Below are 6,490 nucleotides of genomic sequence, written 5' to 3'. Positions count from 1 at the left end.
CCTTACATGTAACTAAACAATGAAATCTTAGCTCTACAAAATTATTATCTGCCCACAATATAACTAAGAATCAGGATCAGGGAACGCAATTATAGTATTGTTTACCAGTGTGTGTGTAGTGTTTTACTGTGTGTTTGTATTACCAACCATGTTGCCATTGTAAAGAAGTGTGTTTTTCATATTACTTGAGGCTTAGGTGTAGTATACACTTGTCTACCTTCTGCAGAGATAGATCATAATAAAGATCGACTTTCGTTAAATAAACTGAATTTTGTGAACAAAAAAGAAAATAGTTTTAATTCTCTAATTCAGATTGTCGAAATATTAACATCTGATTTCTGCTGTCCACCTAACTATGACTATTCCGATTCTGAATAATGCATGGAAGGTATGTTTGCCGCGTATTGTAAAATTCATCATCATTATTAACCCATATTCAGCTCACTGCTGAGTTCGAGACTCCCCTCAGAATGAAAGGGGTTAGGCCAATAGTCTACCAAGCTGGCCCAATGCAGATTGGCAGACTACACACACCACAAAATTCTCTGGTATGCATGTTTCCTCACGATCTCCAAGTTGGAGATGCATGCCCCGGACTGAATTCGAACCCGCACCCCCCGGACTGAATTCGAACCCGCACACCCCGGAATTGAAGGCAGAGGTCATATCCACTGGGCTATCACGGCTCTCGTTTTAAATTGCAGGTTTGCAATTTAACTCTTCGGTATGTCTCAGTTTGACAGGCATAGGACAACCCACCATCTCTAAATAGCTATATCCCTTCTAACCTCGTGGTTATATGTGCTATCAAGTTTTTCCCTGAGTAACGACTCAACCGGTTCGGAAAGCAGGTTGTACCAAGAACAGCCAGCAAGAAACTCAGCTGCAATGTTTTGTTATCACCATCTCACAGTGTGCCCTACACGCTACGCCAGGTCTAGTTACGCGAAACGTTATCTGTAGTTGGGAATCTCACGCGCACATTAGTGTTTCCGCTCCAGACGCCGCCATTTAACGAATTAGTGTTACACCGGCGCAGGCGCAGGCTTACCGGATTACTGCCGCTCGACAAGGCGGCTGTTGCAGCCACTTACCGGCTAGTGTAACGTCTGGGATCTATTAAAAATATGACCAACTTAATTCATCGTTAATGACCCATATTCATTATACTGAGCCGCCTGCATCCAGCGAATACCTGCTCAGTATCGTGATATTTGGAAGGCCCTACAAAAGGCCTATGTCCTGCAGTGGACGTCCATCGGCTGATGATGATGATAATGAACCCATATTCAGCTTACTAAGAGGTGTAAGGCTAATAGTCCACCACGCTGGCCCAATGCGGATTGGCTAACTTCACACACGTAGAGAATTAAGAAAATTCTTAGGTATGCAGGTTTCCTCACGATGTTTTTCCTTCACCGAAGACACGTGATATTTAATTTTTTATAATGCTCATAACTGAAATGTTAGGGAACCAGATTAGAATCTTCATCCTCCGAATCGAAGGCAGAGGTCCACTTAAGTAATTGCTAATAAAATATAAGTACCTACCTATACATTTTTTTTTAAATAGGTACTACATAAGTTGAACCAATATTTTTTTCTGTGCCAACATTTTCTTTTCTCCTCCAATTAAAGATATAATAAAATAAAAGTTACAGTCATAAAGTAAAGCGTACCTAAACCTATCTATCTTGATGATACTTTGCTTACGAGTAACGAATCGGAGCATCATCTGGATAAGTTGACGTTTGTCTGTCCATCGTTAATCCTATACCTAATTTACAATTTTATATTGTAGAAAATATTACGAATAAACAAAAAGATCCTTCTATTAAAGTACTTACTTATTTATTTAAAATACCTTCTAAATGGTTTCACTTGTAGGTAGAAGAAAAACTTATTTGATACGAGAAAAGTAAACTTATTTGCCAAAATTATCACGCTTATCTGCTTGTCTACGTAAGGAGCGACGCAAATAAATGTTCACTAATTTTCAATGCTAACACGCAAAAACTATAGCCAAGAAGATATAAGTAGGTAAGTCGTTGAACTATTTTATCATAAAAAACTATAAATGTTCTATTGCGAAATAGGTAGATACATAAGTAGGTACTATATTAATAATCACGCATGATGGACAGCCATAAGTGTGGAATACATAATTATTTCGCTTTACTTAACTATGAAGTAGGTACCTACCTAGAGATGGTATCTATATCTATGAACAATTTTCAACAATATACTTATTCATTCTAGAATAGGGCCTGCGATGCCTAGACTAGACCTTGGCCATTTTTTTTATGCAGTAGATTTAAAGGTAAGTATCTACGATATCTATGTACGTCTTAGCTTAGTTAGGTACTTAGAGTTTGGATCATAGAACTAATGCCATGAAACGAAATGTCTGACAACTAAGGATCACTATTTCTCATATTAGCCTGCAAAAATAGATGCAAAGAATAAATAAAACTATTCAAGTAGTTACAGTATTTCCATTGTTATTTGCTTTTTCCTACTCATCTTTTAAATGGTGAACATATTTTCCTTCCATCCAATTATCTAGTCGTAACGCTTAAGTAGCTACCTACCTACGACTAAAATCGACCAAACCTATGACGTTTCGATGTTGAGTCTATACAATCTATACTTACCTATAATAAATCTGTAGAGAGGTCAATTCTGTACATGTAATATATATCCAAAATAACTATCAGGGGGTAACTACTCGACGGATTTTAACAAAACTTGGTACGATTATTCTTTATACTCCTGGCCAGGTTTTAATATACTTTTAATCACGCTACGATCAATAGGTGCAGTGCAGTGAAAGGAAATATTGAGAAAACGGGAGAAGTTACTACATTTTTTAAGCTTCCTTCGCGTGGTAGGATAGGGTAGGGGTATGGTAGGAGTAGGATAAGGGTAGGGTAAGATTGGGGTGGGGTAGGGTAGGGGTAGGGTAGAGGTAGAGTAGGGATAGGGTGGGGTAGGGTAGGGTAGTAGTAGGGTTTCACGCGCACGAAGTTGCGGGCGTCCGCCAGTTGAATATAAAGCTAATGAGGCTTCAGTAAGTACCTACCCTACTTTTAGAAAGTTTACTACCGACTACCATTAGTACCTACTTACCAATGGTAAGAGCATATGCAGACAAACAGCTTTTATACAATGACGAAGGTCTGGCCAACACATGCAAAATTATCTACTCATAAAAACGTAATATATATTTCATCTTTTTTCATGTTTTTTTACACGCGAAACCTGTTCCATTGAAGTCCTAAGGAAACTTATTGTCAGACCAGAGCTAAGACAATTTATAAAATCTTAAATTAACCGAACCGAACTTGGGTCTTTACGGCTATAAAGCTAGGCATAACTGAGCCAAAGAGGTCGTGATCACAAGGAATTACATAAGGAATTTGACACAAGGTAATGATACTAACTCCTAGAGCAAATTCGCGTGACTCGCTATTGATGGTGTTCAGCGAAAATCATAGATACCGCCAGTCGCGCGCGCGCTACCAACTCTTGCGCATCTTTGTGAATAGTGTACTTAGGAGTAAAAGTCTTTCAAAAGTTTTTGTATCAATACACATTATTGAAAGTCAGTGTTCAGTGGTTTATTTAAATTTTAATATGTTTAATATATTTTAAACGGCATAGGCTAAAATTTAATGTGTCTAACTTTCATCTAAGTTGACTTAGCCTATACTTTAATTTTTTTGGTAAGTGTTACTTTAATATATTTGTTAATTATAGCTTGGCAAATTCGTTTGTAACACTGCCGCACGGGATCCGCGCGGACCGGGGGGCGTGTAGCGATGAATGACTGATGCACCTCACTTCCCCGCGCGCACGATTTCACACCCGCGCAGTCTTTACCCCCGTCGCCCGCATATCATGGGAGTGTTAACTTGCCAAGCTGTAGTTGTAAGTTTTTTTTATATAATACATATTTGATTATATTAATAATAATATTTTAATTATGTTTACGATCTAAGTCTCGTGGTAGATCCACGAGACTTAGATCTCGTGACAGTCTTTAGACGATAGCAGGCTAATGTGCGCGGTCCGGCTTAGAGATTTAAGTTAGTTTCAGGATATTGTATCAAAAAGCTAAGCTGCATAGCTAATTCTTTGCCGATAGATAACATATTATATGCCAGGACAGGCGAGGATCTGAGCTTATCACCAGAATAGTCAATTTAAGCGGCACTGGTGGATTTATGATAGACAATTTATCCATAACTTTCATGATCCTTTAAGCCGCCGAGTCTCATCTCAGAAAGTAAATAAAAAATACAGGAACTAAATTAGGCGATAGCAGGCTAATGCGCGGTCCGGCTTAGCGATTTAAGTTAGTTTCTGGATAATATATCAAAAGCTAAGCCGCATGGCATTTTTTTTCGGATAGAGTAACAACTAGCCATGATCTAAGCCTACTACCAGAACTTTAAATAAATTTAAGCGGCACTGGTGAATTTAGGATAGGTGTCCACTGCTGGATTGGACATCTGACTCTTCTCATCTGGTCTCGAGCTAGCGGCTTCCTGCAACCTGCCTGTCCTCAGTCCACCTAGTGGGAGGTCGACCAACACTGCGTTTTCCGGTGCGGGATCGCCATTCCAGCACCTTGGGACCCTAAAGTCAATAGGCTCTTCGAACTATGTGCCCATTGCCACTTCAGCTTCGCGACTCGCTGAGCTACGTCAGTGATTTTCGTTCTTCTGCGGATCTCCTTACTCCTGATTTCGCAGAGAAACTCGAAATAATCGCCTGCTGAGTGACTTTGAGCCTTATTATGAGGGCCAGATGCATAGGAATTTATCTAATAAGAATCACACGGATTAAAAGAATCATCCATTTTGAATCCTTCACCTTCACCTTAAAGGATAGCATGTGTTTTACTATGGTTTTAGCTAGTTGATTTAAGCACTTACTTGTACTATAGGTTAAGTAATACTTGTTACTGTTACTGTTGTTGTTACTTGTTACTATTGCGCTCAATTAGTCTTCGGTGAAGTGGGGCCATTATTATTGATTATTTATATTTAAATTAAACGTTGCATTGTTAATTCATCGCGTAGACAGACGAGCAGTTAAAATAAATGAAACGTATGCAATAGAGTGGTTTATTATCGTAAGTTGTGGCACTGTAGCGATGCAACCGCGCGGCTAATCCCAGGTGTTTCGCTAAAACAATCGTGATCATTTGTATTCTATTTTGATTTATTACTGTTTGTTTTACAATGAAATTCTAAATCTATTAGTATATTAACTAGCTGTAACCCACGGCTTTACACACTCGTTTCGTTTCGTGGAAAAAAGTTAAGTTTATCACTCCTACAGTCACACACAGTAAATACCATAGCATAACATAAATACGTTTTAGCCGATTTTTTTGTATTCTCTACAAGTTAGCATTTCATTACAATCTCACCTGATGGTAAGTGATGATGCAATCTAACATGGAAGCGGGCTAACTTGCTACAAGCCTATAAGTAGGATGAAAAACCCTTTCGGTTTCTACAAGACATCGCACCGGAATGCTAAATCGCTTGGCAGTACGTCTTTGCTGTCTTTGTAGGGTGGTAACTAGCCACGGCCGAAGCCTCCCACCTGCCAGACCTGGACCAATTAAGAAAACCTCAACGACCAGCCGGGGATCGAATCCAGGAAACCTTAATCGGATGGGATCGTACTCAGGATCTTCGTCTTGTAAATCCACCGCACATCTGCGCCACGGAGATCGTCAGACCTTACCCTTAAATTGTTATTATCACTTCAATAATTTACATAAGTTTTATACAAAAATGATATAGCTATGTTGCAAGAAATACGGCATTGTATGAAAGACCGAGGTCTACACAAATAGCGATCACCTACATAATATTTGTATGGCTCCCCATTAGCATGCCAATACAGACGCCTCGCGATTGTGATCTTGTTATAATTATAATTACTCTTCAGTTAAGTATGCATTTACACTAATCGGAACGTTGAAAAGGTGTGTCAAGATCAGTCTTTGAGATCAATATAGCGATGCATCTATTTTTGTTCACGCAAAATCCTTTTTCAAGTACCTAAGTAGTTTTAGCGAGCCTTTTTAAATGCAATGTATGACTTTACTGTTTCTTTGATTTGCAACTAATCACACAACAGAACCTGGCCCTATACTTAGGCAGCTAAGTGAGTCTTCTAAGTTCTAATAGATCCCTAAGTAACAAAACGGTCAAGCCACAAATTGTGGCTAAGGTATACCCCTCAATATGATATAAAATTTACGCAGATACTCAGAAGAGATAGAGCCTCCATTTAAAATAAGCTCATGATCAACGACGACCTCTCTGATATCTCTGGCGCAGTAGTGCTATGGTTCTCAACAGAGTGGTTCTGGGTTAAATTCCAAGCTCAATCAGTTAAGAATTTTAAATTTTCTACTTAAATTAGCTGAGGTCTGTGGCTAGTTACTTACCACCGGCAAAGACCT

The 6,490-nt window shown here is 38.9% G+C and overlaps 1 protein-coding gene across 1 annotated transcript in view; it reads left to right on the top strand.

The window, feature by feature from the left end:
• The first annotated feature begins 3,522 nt into the window (after window positions 1-3,522).
• Window positions 3,523-6,490, top strand: part of LOC112046104 (myogenesis-regulating glycosidase) — a 41,905-nt gene continuing 38,937 nt past the window's right edge. The window contains exon 1 of the mRNA XM_024082596.2: window positions 3,523-3,725. The gene's annotated coding sequence lies outside the window, so the exon portion shown is untranslated. The remainder of the gene's footprint in view (window positions 3,726-6,490) is intronic.

Source organism: Bicyclus anynana, chromosome 17 (assembly GCF_947172395.1).
Source record: "Bicyclus anynana chromosome 17, ilBicAnyn1.1, whole genome shotgun sequence".
Taxonomy (NCBI): Eukaryota; Metazoa; Arthropoda; class Insecta; order Lepidoptera; family Nymphalidae; genus Bicyclus; species Bicyclus anynana.
The sequence above is the reverse complement of the archived record's forward strand: the minus strand, read 5'-3'. Positions and strand labels throughout refer to the sequence as shown.